At 36.5% G+C, this 20,507-nt stretch overlaps 1 long non-coding RNA gene across 1 annotated transcript in view; it reads right to left on the reverse strand.

Annotated features, from left to right (window-relative positions):
• Positions 1 to 19,264, reverse strand: part of LOC137474042 (uncharacterized) — a 92,693-nt gene extending 73,429 nt beyond the window's left edge. The window contains exons 1-3 of the long non-coding RNA XR_010999114.1: positions 19,146 to 19,264; positions 3,664 to 3,725; positions 2,429 to 2,570 (exon numbers count right to left, since the gene is read on the reverse strand). This is a non-coding gene — a long non-coding RNA (uncharacterized lncRNA). The remainder of the gene's footprint in view (positions 1 to 2,428; positions 2,571 to 3,663; positions 3,726 to 19,145) is intronic.
• Between the last annotated feature and the right edge of the window lie 1,243 nt (positions 19,265 to 20,507).

The following is a 20,507-nucleotide window of genomic DNA, read 5'->3' on the forward strand; positions in this document are numbered from 1 at the left end:
TTCTAATTGAAGTGCTAGTAAGAATATATATAGTTGCAAATATATGTCCATTTCTGTAATACTGCCAAAAAATAACCTACTTCTCAGGGATAACAATGGTTTCAGGTCAGGCTATTTCAGTTCCAAAGCTGAAAGAAGTGAAGAATGAACATCTCCAGCCAGGCAGCTGTATTGTTAGTAGCTCTGGCCAAGGATGGTCAATTGTGGAGATGGCACAGGGGAACCGAGGGAGAGGGGAGAGTGTGTTATGGCTAACAACAACCATGGGAGCTTTTTGGGAGATCATGTGTTGCTAGGAAAGATGTTCTGACTTTAGCTTGGGACCTAGCTGGACCCTTAGTCCCTAGTTCATGAAACCACACTTTACCTTTAAAAACAAACACAAGCTTTCTGCTCACTTTAAGTCTCTGGAGACTTTGACTTCCTCATCATCTTTGTCTGTACCCCTGCCCACACTCTCTGTGTGACTGTAATGCTTTTGGCTGTGTTTTTTCAGAAATCTCCCACTGGTATTGTTTCTCCTGGTCCCAGCAGCCAAATTGAGAGGCAGCAGATTCAAATTTTAGCAGGGTTCACAGAGGCAAATTATTCTCTTTTGCACATTTTGTTGAATTAGGCAGGGGGGATTTGTTGCTATGGTGTTTTTTCATCATATTTCCTTATCTTTGGTCCCTTCCTCTCTTCTTGTCTCCCTTTTTTTCTTAGCAGCTTATATTTCCTTGTTTTATCAAACCACTTGTTATCATTTGATGACACTTGTCATTCCTAACAGGCTTCTATACAGGATCATATCTTCATGATGTAAAAGTGGAACACAGCAATGGCCAATAAAAATAGAGTAGATGACTCATTTTGAGATAATATTCCTTTGTCATCAAAAGAAGCAGGCAAGTACTATTACATCTTTCAAGCAAAAGGATAGGGTCTTCAGCCTAAAGAAAATGAATTGATAGGAGGAAACTGGGCTGATTTATTCTTGCTTAGTCATAGGCTGTCTTGCTTTCAGTATGCCTGCAATTACAAAACAGCCATGCAATTTGGAAGGGTGCACAACAAATTATTCTCTAAACAGAAAAGTAACCCATTAGGTTTAAAACCATATAGCAATACTTTAGATATTCAAGAAAAATTTCAAGCAAATTCTTCAAGTTGTTTACTAATTTTAAAAATTGTTATTTGGATAGTTGCTAATTATCTGCTTTGTTAAATGAAAGGTCTTTTTGTTTTCTTGAAATTTCAATCAAGTAATTTTACCATGGTCTTTGATTACTAGAACCTATATGATTCAAGTGTATTGCAGATAAATTTTCTTCCTGGACTTCTGCTCTAGCCTTGCTATGGAAGGTTACAAAAATATTTAATTTCATGCCTCTGCTATGTCAGTATTAGCTAACTTTGGCAACTCCATAATTATCAGTGGGAGACATTAATTTAGAGCCCTGCAGGCATTTCTCAGAGCATCAAAGGTTCTGTTAAAAATATGGCTGGGACTTCAGTGTATGGAGATCATATCTTCAAAACGGCACACTACCAAAGGTCTTCTCTTAAAAGTCCACATCTAATTAAAATACTGGTCGGAGGACAAATATATACGGACATTGTTGCTTTTAATGAAAAAACACAACACATCATAAGGGTCATATTTGATGGCACAGAAGGGGAGACACTTCTAGCCTTCAAAGCAATAAGGAAAAAAAATGCTCTACATGGTGTTTACTGACATGAACTGTGAAAAGAAACAGAAATGAAACTGGAAATTGTTAAATGCAAAACCAGTCAATAGCAAGATAATGACACAACACAGTAAAGATTGATTTTTGTTCCTCCATCACAGAGGCTTAAGTTTATTTGCTAACATAGTGATTAGACAACAGGTGGAATCTAAGAAGTATGATTCATGAGAAAGCAGTGTTAGATAGAAAAACACTATATAATTTAGATTATGGTGTAAACATCCAGTCTTTTTGCGTGAATCCACTCATGGATTATGCCACAACAGAAATTATGACTGCAAATAAAGAACTCTGTTCCATCCATAATCAGACCCTTAGAAAACACAGAAAACCTTCTCCCTTCTAATATCTCAGTTTGAAAATATTATGAGCTATAGGAAATTGAGAACAGAGGTGGTAGTCCTTCAGGACCAATTATAGTTCCCACTTCAGCAGTAAAGTTGTTTGGATGCAAGATTCTTCATGTCTGCCTCACATCATGAGATATCTTTGATTGCTAATAGTTCTCTCACTGAAAAACACTTCAGGGCATTTCTGGTTAGAGATTACCAAGGGGGAAGTTTATGATCAGTAGCCAGACATTTTGAGACTAATAATTTGTTGTTTTCAATGAGGTTACATTTGCTAGACAGATTATAAAATGAAATTACAGCTGTGCCTGTCTCTTCCATAGCAACCAACAGAGAGCTCCCCACCTTTCTCAAAAGACTCCTCAAGCTGATCACACTCACAAGAGGCAAAATTCAGTACTATACCAGCAAGCTTAATTTGGTAGCCAGGAGTTTGGATGCAAGGTCAGTGTGGAGATGGCAACCTCTTGCTTTGGTTCATTTGTCACTGTAAAAAAAAGCAAAATGAAATTTGCCAAATAATCAAACAAACCTTTCAAAGAAATATTAAGGAACATAATTGTTGATTAAACTTTCTTTTTCTGTAAAATCTGTCCTGGTGAAACCTAGGCATTTAGCAAAAGCCAGCCACAAAGTGGCTATGATTGTTTCTTTCTGTTGTCATAAGATTGAATTAAAATAAGACCTGGAACACAAAGCCTTCCTGAAGTTTCATTTTGAAGAATTTGCTTCGTATTCATGATTCACAGGACAGTTAGTATTTCTTTTTTAGGCTGTGTAATACATGCAAGTGAGAGCTTTGAAAAAACAGTAATAAGGCATTTTCTTCTGACAAACTCTGGAAGTTTATAAGTAGGGATCACATCAGGACTCTGCAAATTTTAATCCAGTTTGCATCCTATAAAAATAGCAGTACTTCATCTCTTATGAAGCTTTACTGTTTTATATTGCTGGTATAGACTGATTTGTTGAGGAGAGTGTTTAAGGAGAATCATTTAGTGTAACTGTAAAGAAAAATGTGTTCTCTGTGAACTGGGAACATGAACAACTTGAAGACAGCATAATACATACAGAAAAGACAAAAACCTGAGAGTGATTAAGACAATTATGAATATTCTCTCCCCAAAGAAACTGCAAAAAGCAGCAGCATCTTTGCATATAGTTACTTTTATGTTATTGTGGCATTTACTACCAAAGGAGCTATTTTCTTTTAAAAACTGTGAAGAGAAATTACTTCATCTGCCACTGAAAAGACATCTTCTGTCTGAATATTCTGTTGAGCATGTCATCTACTTGATACTTTTTAAGATAGGAGAAAATTGTGTAACCAAATACTAAAACTGTGAGAAAATTTAACTTTGACAGTGCAGGTGCTGATGGATGAATATTAAAGGACATTACGTTTACAAATTAATGAAAAATGAATGTTTACACCTGATGCTCAGCTCATATACCAAATATGCAGCAAAGAATTCTTTAGAGAGCATGCTATATAATACCTTTGTTACATGATGTTCAAAATGATAAAGCCTCTTCAACATTTTTTTTATCAGCTCAGATAGATCTCAGGAGGCAGATACCTCCTTGAATACATGGAGCTCTTGAGATGAGTCCTCACGAGAGCTCTCTGTCCATCTGGCACCTAGAAAGGTATTTCTGCAATTAGACTTTTAGAACTAGTATGTGCACATTCACGTGCAACTAGGTGTTCTCCAAGGGTGACACAAACCAGAAAAGGGAAGAACACTTCCAGTGCTAATTATATGCTTTCACAATCTACTTCTTATGATGTCAGGAATCTGAGAGACAACAAATTAATGGCAAAGTAATGAGAACTTCTAGCCAAAGCAACAGGATGATAAAGCATTCCAGTAAGGGGAGGGCCACCAAGATGGTCAGGGGCCTGGAGCACATGGTGTACAAGGAAAGGCTTAGAGAGTTGGGTCTGTTCAGCCCAGAGAAGGTGGCCATGGAAGGACATCATCACTGCATACACCTAGTTAATAAGAGGGTGTAGAAAAGGAGACAGACTTTTTTGGAGCTACACAATGAAAGGGAAAGAAGGAATTACAGCAAGTAAAACTGTGGCTAGATATAAAGAATAAGCTTTTCACAGTAATAGCAGTCAAACACTGAGAGATGCTCCCCAGAGGGACTATAGAATCTGTATCCTTGGAGATGTTCAGACTCAGTTGGGACAAGGGCCAGATTAACCCAATGAGTGAGACATTGAACAAAACAGCCTCTAGAAGCCCTTTTCACTCTAAACTATTTTATAGTTGTATTACTGCATAAATTACTCAAGGGCTGGAACTTTGACATGAGGTGCAAGCATTTTTGAAAGAATGTTGTATGCATATGTATACATGGTTTATAACTGTATAATGTTCAAACTTAAAACCCTAACTTAGAATTCTAAAGCTTGCTGACAGTGACATATTCATGGCTTTCAAATTTGCTGGAAACATCCTCTTTCCTTGTGGAAATAGACTTGAATGTAGCACAAAAATTTGTTAAAATCTGAATAATTTCTAGACAGGTTACAAACTGCAATTAATTTCAGTGATACAAGCAGAAAAAAAAAATTATGAACTGGGGTAGAAAGCCAAAGATCTATTGAATTGCATGAAAGCTGATAATTAGTTTCCAACCAAAAAAAAAAAAAAAAAAAAATCCCTGAAGCTTCACAATTGAATTACAGTAGAAACACACAGATGAGAGAAAGCAGCATAATATGCTAATTGAAATGATATTTTATCTAAAATTTCCCTTAAACTGAAACACTCCTTCATTCTTCTCATGCAACTTATCTATGACTACTAAAAAACAATCACTTGGGTTTGGCATGACTGTGGTCACTCTTCTACCAAAGCTGTTTAGTACATGACAGTACCTCTTAACTCTGAGTAATACACATTCCTGCCAGGAAATCTACTCTAAAAGCAAAATAGCACTGCCAAATGCCAGTGGTTAGTGGTAACATCCTCTCCCTAGTAATGCAGTTCAGAGCTGCAGCAGCTCAAAATTAATTCTTTTTGCCTGCGTAAGGACTGGAAATGAAACAATTTAGTTTAAGAACATCCAAATATTTTATTTCAGTTTTAAGTAGTTTTTAGTCTTTTTCAAGTGTTTGGGGATTCAGTCTCAGTTTAAGATACATCCAAAAACTACTCACAATAAAATTCAGGATTTTACGTGTTAATAGAGGCACTTCCCTTATAATCAGCAGTTAGTTAAACATTTATCCTGGACAAGAAAAATTACAAATTAGCATCCAAATTCTGTACAAGGGATCTCCTACACTGAAATAATGTTAGCACAGTGCAGGAGGGCTATTTCCCTCCCAGCCTCAAACCTCTATCCCAAAATAAAGGCATTTTTGAGAGTTTCTTTTCTGTAACTGCCATCTAAAAAAAATTAAGTGACATAAAAATGAGTCAATTTCTATAGAGATGGTCTTCTTATTATTTAATTGGGCCAGTATCTGAGTGATTCATAAACAGCAGGTTGTAATTCAATAAGTATTTCACGCATCTCTGAGTTGAGAAAATTTGAAGGGAAGAAAAAGGAGAAGAAAGAAACCCCTTCCCCACAGGACTTAAAAAAACACTCTGTCCATGATAAATACTACCTAATTTACTTTGAAGCAGTTAACATCTACTCAGTTCCTTAGCTTATTCAATATTCACTTACAGGAATAGTTGGGCACCAGTGATGCATTATGCTAGGCACTGTATAAATCCATAACAAAAGGACAGATAACCAGTAGCTTAGAGAAATTTACTGCACGAAGCAGTTTTGAAAGGAGTTAATTGACATCTGGGAGTATTGTACACAAGCCAAAATTTTTCTTCAACCAAGTAAAATACACTGGAAAAAAAGCTGCCTCATGCAGGAACCTTTATATTCATCCCAAAGATATTTATTTTTGTAAGACTTAAGTTCCTGACCCCAAGGTCAGGAAAAGTGCCCTTTATTTCTTTCCTCTTTCCACATGGTGTCTGTCAGCTTGTGTAGGTAGGTATGCACTACACATATGCATACACGAGAAGCATATGCTCATGTGCATTATGGGCATTTCCAGGTTCACCTTAAAAATACCTCGTGGTTACAATGCTGAGAAAAGGACTATTCTAATGTTCCCACAGGGTGATTTTAGTAAGACTGTGAAACAGTTGTAATTAGCTGGAACTTAAAATAAGCAAATGGAGGAAGAAAATTTGCACTTGAGTTTAGTTCGATGTGCAGAATGAGCCCAGACAGCTACAGCATCCTTATTTGTAGAAGAGTGATACTGATTTTCCAGGGAACAAAAAATACTCTGTCCAACTTTCTGCACTGCCTTTTAGTCCCTACTCTCCCACTAGTCAAGTTAAATTGAAAAGAATGACAGTTGAAGAGGGTAGGTGGAAAGAATACTGCTGGAGCAAATGGTGCAGCTCAAATTCTCATTCTATCACCATTTTTTGACTTGGATATATGCATAGCTTTTCAAAATAAAAAGTCATCTTTCTAGAGCACCTGATTGCTTTTAACATAACTTATTTCTGCCTGCTTTCATCTACCTTTCTTGGATCAAATATAAATGTGATTCCATCTCTTTATCTGGCACAGAGAGCTCCTATTAATACTTCATCAAGATAACAAATACTACAAAAGCCAAAACACATTTTCCTCTTTATTGTTGTAACCTCAGTAAATTTAAAGCACAGTGTTCGAATATCAAGAAAAATGAGATTTTTTTTTCCCCCACATCATTCTATGACTATTCTTGCTGCAGGGGCATTGGAAATTTTGGAACACGTGTTTTGCTGAATAAGGACAATAATGGTGCTGCTAGTATTGATGTGATTCTAAAAGTTGGTTACAGAGTGTGGTCAGTGAATAAAAATTGATAGGATAAAAGAGGCTGTGTAACAGATTTTATGTAAAATGAAAAGTAAATACCATCTGGGAAATTGCTGGGTTTTTGCCCATTTCAGTTTCTGCCTTGTGTAAGACAAAATCATGTCGACAAATGACAGAAGTCTGCAAAAGTTCACTGTATATTTGCAGTTTCACAGAAAAGAGAGGTGATGTAATATTATCTTCCCTCACTTTGTAAAATCACTGTTTTGCCTTACTGACCATTGCTATATGTAAGTGCATTAGTTAGTAATCATTACAAGAGCTCTCCAGGGTATCTGATGATTTGTCTGGAAAGACGTCACTTTACACACCAGTGAGACCTCTTTTTAATGTTTTCTGGCTATCTGCATAGTGAGAGTTTCAGCTGACTGTTTCAGGTGAGGTACAAACTCAGGTGCTCATCAAAAAAGTAAAAAAGGCTCTTTCTTATGTCTCCAAGGCCCTGTAGCTGGCCATCAATTAGGTGGCTGGCAAAAGGCCAGTACAGGATACAGCCTACAGCCGTAATTGTGGGGACTAGCAACATTATCCTAAGTGAAGGTAGGTATTATAGGTAACTTCTACTCTGGGTCAGGAAAACCCACAAACCAGTGGGGAAAGAGAGAGAGGAGGATTCTGGGGGGCCTTGAGAATGCTCATCTAGGAAGGCCCCAGGACTGGAACTGTGAATGATCTCCTCAAGGGAAGTTCTGACTCAACCCTTTGCTATGAAGGTACATGTAAATGGAAATTAATCTACACCTAATGTGAAGAAGAATTTTTTTTTTCTTTCAAAAATTTCTATACTGCTCAAAGAAAAGCTCAGGCATCTTCATGACTGGATTGAAAACTGCACTTAGAGGATCTGAGAAAACCCTTTTAGAGCAGAAGGTGCAAGTGCCTGTGCAGTATACTTGTGTTACATCCTCATCCCCAGGTCAGTGCAGGTGACTTTCCCAGAAAAAAACATCTAGCACAAAACAGTTTCATAAAGACATGCTTTTGCAGAGTTGTCAAAGTTTTGTATATACACATTTTCTATTACTAATGCCCAACTCCTAATATTTTAGTTGTAAGAGATAGGAATGAGTTAGGCTATTTATATTCAGCTATAACTTTTGTCACATTACACTGACAATAAAATTGAGTTTGTAAAGATATTAACTTACTCAAACTACAAGCTGTAGTTAAGCTAAATATTTGACTACAATGGGCAGTTTTGAAACAAGAACAAACTTGTTTAGGATCAGAAGAAAGGATATTGTAGTGAGATGTGTGATATATCTCTGTGGTAGTCTGACAAACCTAAATTTGAAAGATTCTTGCTCAAGAGAGCTGACCGGGTAAGTATTTCGATTTTTGTGGGGGCACTGGTGTCCCTGTTTGATTATCTGTTATTACAGATCCACTGAATTAATTTGCCTGTTTGAAGGATCAGGATCTATATCTGACAAAAAAAAAAGAAAAAAGAAAATATGTATAACAGAAAAAAAAATAGAAAATTCAACAAATAATTTCAGTAACACTTATCTTAGTCTGAAGTTATTAGGAACATGATCACTATGGTAAAGTAGCAAATTATAAAGAAGGACTGACTGGTGTTCAAGAGCTGGGAAGATCTGCCTGAGCACTGTTGGCTGAGAGATCAGGCAACAGCAGGGAACACAAGATGTGTCCACAAGCAGTATTGTTCAGAATCTTAAAAGTGATGATGGAGTGAATGTCAGTCACGTACATGGAAAGTTATAGCCCATTTTCCTTATCATATTCACCAAAAAACACGTGGAAACTTCCTATTTTGCAATCTCCAAATCCAACCTTATTATACAGGGACTGTCACACTGAATAAATCAGAACTGTTTAAAACCCCGTAGGCTGTTCACACAACTCAAGGCCACCTGTTTTTGGTTCTGGTGCCTCTCTGCGACTTGCTGTAAACACAGCATTGCGAAGGTCAGCAACTGTAAGACTTTGCGGCATGGCTGCCCTCAGTTACGTGCAGTCAGACTCAGATTACATTACTGCTCACACAGCGGCCTTGCAGGCCCTCCATGAATAAATGTTCTCTGCAGACAGCACCTCTACATTCTGAGAGAGCACATTTATAAAGCAGTCACTTATTCCATACTTATTTCTATGTATGAATATATAATCAAGGAGAGAAAGTCGAACAGTGGTGCAGTTTAAAATCTACAGCAAGAATCTGTGCCACAGGCAACAGCAAGGCAGCCTTTCCACTTAGGTTTCTGTATGCTTTGTTGTAAACATATAACGTAGGACAGGGATGGAGCACATCTTTTAAATGCACTGCCCACAAGCAGGGCAAGAATCCACTTAGTTCCTCACAAATGAACTCCTGTCACTGGAATTAACTGCAGCAAAGATAGATTTTTAGGCTATGTTTTCACTGAAGAACCAGCACAAGAGAGTGGTCATACCCACAGACTATGCCTCCAGCAGAAGAGGATTATTGTGCAGCTAACTCAAAAACATGCTTAAAGAAAATGTTTTTATGTATAATTCTACTCAGACCTGAGTTCAGTTATAATGCAATTCTCAACCTAGAGAGACAAAGAAGCAAGGGCCTACCTACACTAACCTTTTTGTTTGCAGAACATCAGATTTCATTTGTTTATGCTAGTTCATATGTAGTGATGTGCATACGGAGTCCATGAGCTCTTTGTGCTGCTCCCAAGACAGGAGCATCAGCTAGAAGATCCTTCTGAAATAAGACATTACTTTCTTCATGAGCAGCTAAGTTCATCTGTCACCTGAAACAGACAGCTGAAACTCTCTGCGAAGGTGGTCTGAAGCTATCAAAAAGAGATCTCACAAGTGTGCTATTAAAAGTGGTCTTCTCCAGCTGACATGGTTAGCATCTAGGGAACTAAAAGAGGAGGATTTGATCAGTAAAATAGCTACAGCAGATAAAGTTTGGTAATGTGGAAGTAAAAACTGGGAATACATTTATATCTAACCTAAGAATTCCATAGTAAACGGTAAAGATTTAAGTACTGTTGGCATAGGCTCCACCAGTGAATGCCCTTACTGCCTTGCCAAAACACTTTACCAAGTTTTTCTTGTTCAGACTGATCTGATATGAATGTTGCGTTCCCGTGCATATGTTATAGGCTTTACTGGCACTATAAAGCTGGCAAGTGGATCCAGTCAGATTCATGAGCGCTATCCTTCTGACTCCAGAGCATCTGGATACTGTGGGCAGACTGTTCAAAGAACATGTAAACTACTTATGCAGCAAACAGAAGCAATATCCATGCCAGTTTAGCATGTGGTTTTTGAAATGCAATTCAAAAGGTTGAAGATGGGCTTCTGAAGCATCCTGATTGAGAGCTCTTTGTCAAGTGATGCAAATCTAGTAACCAGTTCGTGTAGTCCTGAAGGGTGCACAGAGCATGGGAAGGCTGTTCTAGATACTTCCCCATCTATTTCACAACTGTTTGGCTTTTTTACCAGTAGAAAGTTTTCACATATTGCTGGTGCCATTCATTACTGAAGTCTTCAGAGAAATACAGACCTGTGGACATACTGGTAAAGAACTTCTGCACCCTACTGCTGTTCTTCATTACTACCCATGTCTTTCTGCCTTGGACAAGTCTTTTTATTCACTTGTGGTTTAGCTTTTGATGGCTGACTTACTGAACCTCACCCACAATTTTACATTTGACTCAATTATTTGGTACTTCACCTCTTAAGGTAGGTAAGACTTCCTGTGTTGATTTGTTGTGAACATACACTCACTGCCAGGCTACTTTTGGTAACTTCCTGTGATATTTAACAAATATTCTCTAACCCCTAATGTCTCTAATGAGCTCTGCTTCACCATTTGTTATCTTATATACAGACAAAAGACCAAGTTTGCACTTGTCTATATCACATTTATTCTCCATTGAAAATATAACTGCTACTTTTTTTTATTCTCCAACCATATAGTAACAGTTCTTACTGAAAAGATTTGCTACAAAGACACAGTATTGACTTTTTAAGCTCATAATGGCATTTCTACCAAAATTGGTGGAAAGTATCTACACCCATTTTCTTTGCATTACCCTCTAGCTTTGCCCTGCCCATTCATATCACTGTTCATTTTTAAAAGCAAAAGATTTTTTGTGCTAATAAAGGCATGATGCCAAAGCTCATATTTTCCTCCTACTGTATGGAACCCTGGGTATTTCTATTCTCTTTTTACTTGTATGGATGGAGAACCTTTTATTTTTTTAGATATATTTCTCAAATCCTTTCTTGTCCCTGCCCTTTTTGACCTCTTAAGTGTTTCTTTGCTGATCAGGCCTTATTCCTTTCTGAATAGGCTTTCTCCTTGTTCCAAAGTATCCTTCACGAAGTAGTCAGCCAGCCAGCAGAACTGCAGCCTGAAGGTTTTTTAACCCCTGAGTTGTTTGTAATATAAATCCTGGACAGTTTTATATCCATTGACTGCAGGGAATTTAAATATTCCTTCACATGTGAGTCCTGGTGTCCTCAATGTGACTTTTAATACTGAGAAATATCTTCAGTTTATCAAAGTTTATCCAAGTTTCTCCTCTGGACAGGGAATACATTTTGTAATAAAATTTTCTTTATCTTTCAATGTATTTATTTTTTATCTGTGAGTACAAGATGAATCATGTCTTTATCATACAACCCAAGGTTATTTCCCATGGTCAGCTTTTCTGGAACAGCCATGCAGCTCTGCAGTGCCGACCCTCAAAGTTCCAACTCTTGATTCATGAACAGCTTGACCATCAAAATTAAGGACTCTTTAATAAGCAATCAGCTTTGTCCTGAAAGATTTGGCATTGCAAATCCCTGTCTTGCAGATTGATCAGCAGTGTACTTTAATGCTGAGAGGAACCATGAAATAAGAGAAATAACTCAGCCATCAGATTTAGGAACTCCTCTGTCTCTAGGCCATTTGCTGGAGCTTTTTCATTCTAATAATTTACCACAGATTAGGCATTTTGTTGTCAGAAAGAGAATGCATAAGGTGTTGCCTTTTTTACTGTCTGTACTGGCTTCAAAGCTGAAAATGACTGTTTTTAGAGCTTTATAACTATTTCAGCTTTTCAATACCCAAATTGGAATTTTTCCTCTCTTTGTGAGAGACAAGATTTTAAATAAAATCAATTAATTGTTATTATTTGTGACATGGCTGGATAAAATATTTCCAAAAATTATATTGAAATCTTTTATTTGACAAAAGCATGCTGTTGGTTACACACGGTTCAAAATAATTATTTAGATTATTGACAAAAACTTTATGTTTGCAAATTTTTATGAGAATATCACAAATCTATAAAATTTCAATTAAACTTAGTTCATATATTTTCAGCACCTATTGCTTTATTTCTAAAGTTATGAATACATGTGGTAAACAAGGGGTAAGAAAACACTCAGTTTTAACTAAATATAGAATGTGAATATATAATAGAAGGTGAATAAATATAGAATATAGTCTCACCAATCTTGGTGAGACTAATATAATATACCTTTTAACTCTGCAGTGATATTCAACTTTACTCGCCGGTTCCCAATACAGCAGCATCAACCTACTCCTCCCTTTATAATGCAGGCAGCACAGATAAGTAATGAACTAATCATTAATAGTATGAGTTAATTTTTTTCCCCTACTGATAAAAGGTCTCTATAAACTGCATGTAAAAGATTACTGAATCTTATTCTTAATTACTTTCATTCATGTAGATGTTCAAAACAGATGCCAAGTCTGAAACCAACACAATTAACATTTAGTATTCCCTTTGTGCTCTCTGAGCAGTTGATCCCACAAGACATAAGGATTTGGATAACTTGGGTTGTATGAGATAGGGACAAGTTAAAAAGGTATCTTCTTCTGCTGAGAGTGAAGAGAAGGGAGAGCCCATAAGTTAAAAACCATAGAGTTCTTAGAAAGATTTGTCGTTAATGGCTGACAAATAGTACCATATATATTATTTCCGTTTTTGCAACTGGGTTGTAACTAATTCTAAAAGGAAAATGAAAATTGAAATTTAGAAAAAGTATCTTTATCAAACATCAGATAATCCTTTTCTTGAAGAAAAGGCCAATTACTGTGAGCATCAACCCTCATTTCTACCTGTTTTTCTATCAGGCAAAAATCCCAGTCAGTGTCAGCCTAACTGTTTGCAGTTCTCCTCCCATTCCCTCATGACCAGGCCTGCTGTGCAGTACTGGAGCTGAAGGTAATCAGTTTAGCATATGAATATGATTTGATTATTTTTGTTTTACATAGGCTATAAACCTGTCCAATCTGTTTTAAAAATCTTTTCAGTGTTCAATTCACTTAGCTTTTGCTGATTGAATTCCCTGCCTGAAATATATTAAGCATCTGGGGTTAAACTAGGGTAGTAATTTTTATTTTTTTCACTTTTAAACACAAAGCTCTCTTACTTTTTTGAAATAATTCTTCATTAGAAATACAAGGATTTGGTACAGAGGTTCCCATTAATACTGTATCTGAGATTTTTAATCATGTACCAACCTAATATGTCTTTAGTGGATTTTGTATGTGATATTATCCTTCTTTGCAGTTCAGTCATATTCTCCTGCTGGCTGGCACTGGTGAACAGGCTACAGGCAGCAGCTGCTGGTTTGACAGCCAGGTCTGTTCATGGAGATGGTAACTGCAGGGCAATGCATGCCCAATAAAACAAGTTAAAGTTGTCAGGGGATTCCTAAACAAGACCCTGCTATGTTGAAAAAGAGTCAATCTCTAAATAAACTCTAAAAGGTTTCTAGCAGTCAGGATGCAAGTGGAAGTAGTCTTCCTTTGGAAGTTTACATAATCATTTAATTTAATCCTTCCTGTGGTGTTTCCCAGCCACTGCTTTATTTCCTTGATTATAATCTGCTAGGACAAATGTCAGGAAATATGAGTCTACAAAGTGATGTGAATCTTGTTCCCTATCGAAGATATGACTATGAGCATTATCTTCATGATGTTTTCTTTCTCATGTATTCATTTCTGTTCAGTGTTTTTCCAGTCCTTGATGACAGAGAAAAGCTTAAAAACTTTGACTTTCAAACTTAAAAACAAAGTTATATTATTCCAACCCTGGTGATGAGTAACTTGCATTTCAAGGTGGAGAAAAGCCATAGTAGCATGGATATAACCCCAAAGGGTTATTATTATGTGGTATTTGCAACAAACCATGGCTTTTGGCTTCTGTATTGTTTTCTACTTGCTGCAGCTCCATCATGGCATGCGTGATGAGACCTGCTTGTATATTTCTGTCTCACAGCAGTCAAACATGGCCATTTCTTGCCTTTCAGTAGCTTTACAACCTTATGAGCTTTATGAATTAGACTGAATTTTTAAAAAAGGTCTTCAAAACAATACATTTATGCCATCAAGTACACAGAAATACATACTCATATCAAAAAATGCATCCATAATTTAATACAGACTATAAATACAGAAATTACCATCAAATAATATTTGGACGTCAATATTTTCTGGTTCATTTAAACTTTGCATTTACAAATTTAAAAATAGAAAAAAAGAGAAAAAAACTAAGAAGCATTCCATCACTGTGGAAGCATCTATTTTATATCCATTTGACATCTCATGTGATTACAATGTGCAGTTGAGGTCATTACACTAAAGGGAAAATAATGGTAGAATGTAGAAGACAGTGAACCAAACAAAAAAAATGTTTGGCTACTGCTAATATTTTGGTGTCAATTGTGTAAGGAGTTTTTCTCTTGACAGTGAAGTCCTAGCTTGCTTTTAATTAATGTTGCATTACTCTTTTTAATAATAGCATCTATTTAGGATATCATTAATAACAACATCTATTGAAGACACTAAGTTTTAGCATTAATTTAATGGGAGCATTAAACAGCATCTATTATCTATTCCCAGTTAAATTAGCATGATGCTTTTTTAATGGATGTTTTAATAGACATTATTAACCAGAATATTATAAAATTAAAATAGAACTCAGTGGGTTCTTTGAGTTCCTATTGTAATACTCTGTGAAGCCACTGATTCTGAAAAATAACAGTGTATGTATTTTTAATTTAATTTAATGGTATTTGGCAGGAGCTACAACATGCACATGCTTTTATATGGCACAAGATAAATATTCATTGAATTAAGACATGGCTGTTTTAAAACCTATCTTAAATTTTGATCCTGTGGGTCAAATTCTTTAATAAAGGGTTCTTTGTAAACATCTGTATACAAAGAGGCATAGTTACACTTTTTTTTTCCTACCTGAAGTGTGCTTGATTTCCTGCTGAAATCTCTGAAAATTATTGAGAGTCAACATTTCTTCAGAGAAAGAAACATTATTTTGATAAATTACTATTTCTCTTATTTTTCAAAAAACTCATTTTCTCTTGTTTGTTTGTGAAACTACACAGTGAGAATGAAGAGTAAGTCTATGTTTTGAAACTTTTCACCAGTTTCAAAGTGCAAAGCTGAAAAACTCAACTGCTCACAGAACTGCCTATTAAGCTCTCACTTCGGTCAGCAAACATTTAGTACACAGGCAGCAGAATCTGAACCTTCTCCTTATTGATTTTCTGATTATGAGCCACATTCCTGAAAGTATGTATTTTATCCACAGTAAACATTATTGTTCGCATCAATGAAGAAGGTCATTGGTCATTATCTTTCCATTTCAGCAGCAATTATGATCAATTCTCATTTTCTGTACTGGTCTTCATTCCTCTGTGGGAATGTGGTAGACACCTGTCATACATTAAAAAACTTTAGAGAAAAGTGGCTGGTATAATAATTTAGCTGACATTTTGAATATGCCATTAACTTGTACATTTAGGTGAACCTTTTTCTAGAAATCTCTGAGTCCTATACAACCAACCCTCCACAAATTATTGTAAAACACCTCAGAGTTAGCCAAGAACTTTCAGCTAAATTTCTCGAATCACCAGTATTTTCTTTGAAATCCTAATGGTCTTACTGCAATACAAATCTGTCATTTCATGCAACAGACAAAGCTGGCAGAACCTAATAAGAATTTCCCTTTGGACTTGCTTGAGAATATGAATCCAACTTTCACTGAAGGACTAAGCAAACACCTTCCCATCTCTGACTTGTCAGGAAGTGCAAATGAAAATCTTTACTTTTTACATAGCTCTCTTGCTACCTGTCTATATCCAACTGGCACTTTGAGATAAGGTCATGCACAAATGGTGTTTCCAGGTTGATCTGTGTGCATTTAGAAAATACATGGAATCAGTAAACAAGGAACAAAACTATGAAGGTATAGCCTGAAAGTGGCAAAGCAAAGGAAGACACTGGTTACTACATGTGCCAGTTTGCCTTGCTTTTTCTTCTAGTTTGGATGAAAATAGCTCATACTTTTAAATCCAGGGAGAGAATGAAGTAAATACAAGAGTTCAATACTTCAAATAGATGTCGAACTTCTAAATTTCCATTTACCAGCCTTTTCCCTTAAGAAAAGAAAAACTGCTTCAGGCAAGTTCTGCTGCTCCTATTATTTGGGCACAAATCTCTCCTCTTATTTTCCAGCCTTGGACCTGGGAATGGAGGGTTGGGCTGTTACTAGGCTAGGCATCAAGGGGGAATTGGGAACCTCAGTTACCTCTCCATGTTTCCTGCCTTTATCTCTGGACAAGACAGAACATGTCTCCAGTGCCAGAGAGTGGCAGCCAAGGACTTCACAGGAGTGCCAGCTGGAGTGTAAAAGTTCTTTTTAGCAAGACTTTTGATAGTCACTTACTATAAAGGAATAGGTCTGTTCCTGGAACTGCCACATGGCTCAGGACAGGAAGGGGAGCACGGGGGAGCGGGTACCAGTGTCTCCTCTGCATAGCATGGAAGAAGCTAAATCCCTCCTATTCAAGACCTCATTAAATGAAAAACATTTATTGGATAAGGGATGCTGACTTCTTGGCTTGCTGAGCAGGATACTTGCCTGAAATGCAGATGACCCAGATCCAATTTTCTGTTCCAATTCCAGTTCCAAATTGGATGCAACAGGGACTTGAACTTGCAGCCTCAATTCCCAAAAGAGCGCCACTAACTTTAAACCTAGTAGCTAGAAAAGCTCTTGGGATATTTTTTAAATTTTAATTTTGTTAGGGATTCAGAATTGGAGCCCATAATTGCTTTCAGCTGTAGATTCACTGAAACAAATACATTCATATAGAATTTGATTAAAACAGATCAGCATTTTCTGCCAACATCAATGAATCAAGAATATTTTGGGGAACTACACTAACAAAAAATACTTCAAAGAAGGAAAATGGGAAGGGTAAAAGACAAGAATGGCATGGGGTCAGAGATAAAGGTAGATAAGCCAAAATAAAGTCTTATTTGGAAAGGAAACAAAAACTTCCCTTTTAAAAATATCTCTAGAGCACTCCTGGTTGAATACCTGTCCTGCTTACAAGGCCAATAGACTTTCTGTTCACCAGTGAACACCTGATCAGAGAAGGAGCTGATTATTAATTCACTGAGTTATCAAAGTCAGGATCAATCTGGAAAACTGCATTTACAGCCAAAAATCCATCAGAGCCCATTTTAGGATCAAGACCCTTGATGTCTATTGTAGCCAGCAAAGCTTTCTCTTCTAGCTTTTTCCTCATCTTCTTATTCCTACACTTTCTGATGTATATTTCTATAAGCACCCTTTTGTTTTCTATACTTCTTTTTAAGCATTCCTTTTAATTGCACTGAGATTTTTTTTTGTCTAGAAGTTTCAAAATAATTAATTAAGGAGCTTCCTGCTTTGATCCTTTGAGTATAGATGTGCTGATGCATTTGCTTTTCTCAGAAAGACCAATTTAATCTTTTGAGCAAATCATCTACATCGAGGGAAGAATTTTGCATTCTAGTAGTCTCAAAGTGAAAGAGGTTACATTTGTTAATGAGATAATCTAATTTGGTTACAGCAAAGAAGGACAATACTTGGAAAATAGTAAGAGCTTTTTTCATCTCTCTCACATTATTCATATACAAAACAGTATAAATGTCTAATCTTGCCTGCTTTCCAGCTCAACTCATAGGTAACTTGTGGCAAAGTGAAACAATGGAGATTGCAAGGATTAGACAAACGTTTAAGAACCATTACAGATATATGCAAAACCAAGGATATGAAACACCCATAGTCCTGTCAACTGTATTTTACAGATTCTGTGCCGACTCCTTAGAAATGCATAAATTCTAGACCAAACAAATATGATGAGAATCCGAAGTTAGGGACACAAGAACAGGTTATTCAACTGGAGAAGAAAACCTCAAACCAGGGAAAGCATCGGAATGCTAAACCATAAGAAATCACTCACATTTACTGAGATAGAACAGGAAAGGTATAGAAGAAAATCTAATAGATTTTTTTCCTGAGAGAAATATAAAAATTGGCCTTCTGGCATGCAACTGAGTTGAAAAATTAATCTTTGTAATAAAGCAACCCTGCCACTTCAGCATATGCCAAAATATGTGGCCCATTCAAGCCAAACAACTTTTTGTTCATCCTTCCATTCTGATAATGATTTGTTATAAGTTCAACTAATGTCAATTCTTGTGTATTGGTATTGTGACTAGATTGATGAGAATTTGAGAATCTTTAATACTGCAACTATTAAAAAAAAAACAAAATCCTAAAAGACTGGCTTGAAAATTAAATTTAGAAAAATACATGAATTTGGGGATTGCATTTTCTCTGTGTTATTTGACACTTGGGTGCTGTTTTTTTCAAGCTTTACTGCATTATGTTTTTAAGCTAGCTGCAAATGTAAAACAAGTGAAAAAACAAATCTGAAATGTTCACAAAATCCCAAGGCTCAGAGTAGAGCTGAGAAGAGTGCTCAATGCCAAGAGAAAATGAGTTGTCTGAAGCAGAATTTCATAATTTTTTTCCTATTTGTTGTCTTACTATGGGCAAATTACAATACCAATGTCTGCTGGTTCTGTAAAACTGTGAATTTGAAAAATTACCAATTAATGAAATGTGGTATATTAATTTGGAATAAAGTTTAAACTGCATGATTCATGTCATGTGGCATCATTCTAGATAATTTGTTCAGAAAACAACTTGTTTCCTGCAATGATAGCATGCATATTTTGGGAGGCAGTCATTATTAAACTGGCTTACAAATTTTGACTGTGGAAAGGAATACATCTGCATTCTGTAAATATATATGCAATTACCTGAATTCCAGCTATGTTATGTTGATTTTGCTGTTTCCTTTCCTAACTGGAAAGAGAAAGATCTGCTTTTAAAATAAGCAGATGGACTTTCAAACTGCAAGACTGAATGAATCATTGAAAAACCAAAAATGGTAGAAGAGAAGACTGAAATCGTGGTGGAATGAAAAACAAGGATATGCAGAACAGACATCAGAAATTATGGATGCCAATGCAAAACAATTATGCTAAATGTGTTCTAGTGCTGTAAGATCACTAGCATTTTAATAAAAGGAAACATCTGAGAGTTTGTTTTATAAGCAGGATGCTATGTGGTTCTAGTACTCGTGGGAGCTACTGAGAGGTGCTAGGACAGGTTTCAGACAAAGTTTTTAAAACCTCTAAAAATCTTTCCTTATTGGTATTCCTGTTACATCTGCCATGGCAGACGCAGTCTGAAGAGGTCACAGCCCTGATGTGAATGTGATCTCTTAGTCAAGATCCTGGGTAATGGATGGGTTTAGGGTCACTTTCTCAAGCCCAGAAGCAGTAGAACAGTTTATGACCTGGAGCCCTACCTACACCGTACAAACGGAACCTCAGTAAAAACTGTGTTAGTCAGGGTATCCTAGCACAAACACAGCTATAATATGGTAATCTGAATTTACAGATTCTTCAATGTCCTACTCCACATCCCTACCATCTTGTATTTCCAGCACAGTTCCACTGGGAATCTGTCATCTAGAGATTGGCTATCTTTCTTCAACTAAGTAGAGACTGAACATCAATAAAAGCACCTTGGATCTCTGTTCTTAGGTAGATTTGACACTGTGGAAAACTGTGGTTCTGTTTCCCACTGCACGATGACCTTTCTCTGAGTGCACATCTCTGGTTTTGGGATGCAGGTTTCAAATCTGCCTTATTTTAACAGCAAACTGGTTCTGCCAAGGTAAGAGCCAACCTGAATCCTTGAGATGTGAAAAAAAGTGAAACCACTTTTAGAAATTTTTTTTGCTGCTACAAGCAGTGGTTTTGTGCCCATCTATATCTGAGCTTCCTCGAATTTTTTTAAAAAGCAGTAAGTTTTATTTAAAGCAAATTATAAAAATAAATAATTAAAAATTGCTATATTTTTACTATGAGCATTGGGTTAAAGCTGAATAATGCATAACAGGTAGCTGTCAAGGGATACCAAAAATATAGATGCAATTTGTTGAGAGAAACCTCAGATTCAGCAGCTCCTGAGTAGCCATACACTGAAGATATTCAGCAGCTTCTGAGTAGCCAGGCTGATATTAAATTAGGCTGCTAGAATAGGATGTTCCAAGCGAAGGGCCAGCATTCTTGGGGTCAATGCCATCAAGTGAATATATAAAGAAACAGAAG

The sequence above is a fragment of the Anomalospiza imberbis genome, chromosome 5 (genome assembly GCF_031753505.1).
Source record: "Anomalospiza imberbis isolate Cuckoo-Finch-1a 21T00152 chromosome 5, ASM3175350v1, whole genome shotgun sequence".
Lineage (NCBI taxonomy): Eukaryota > Metazoa > Chordata > Aves > Passeriformes > Viduidae > Anomalospiza > Anomalospiza imberbis.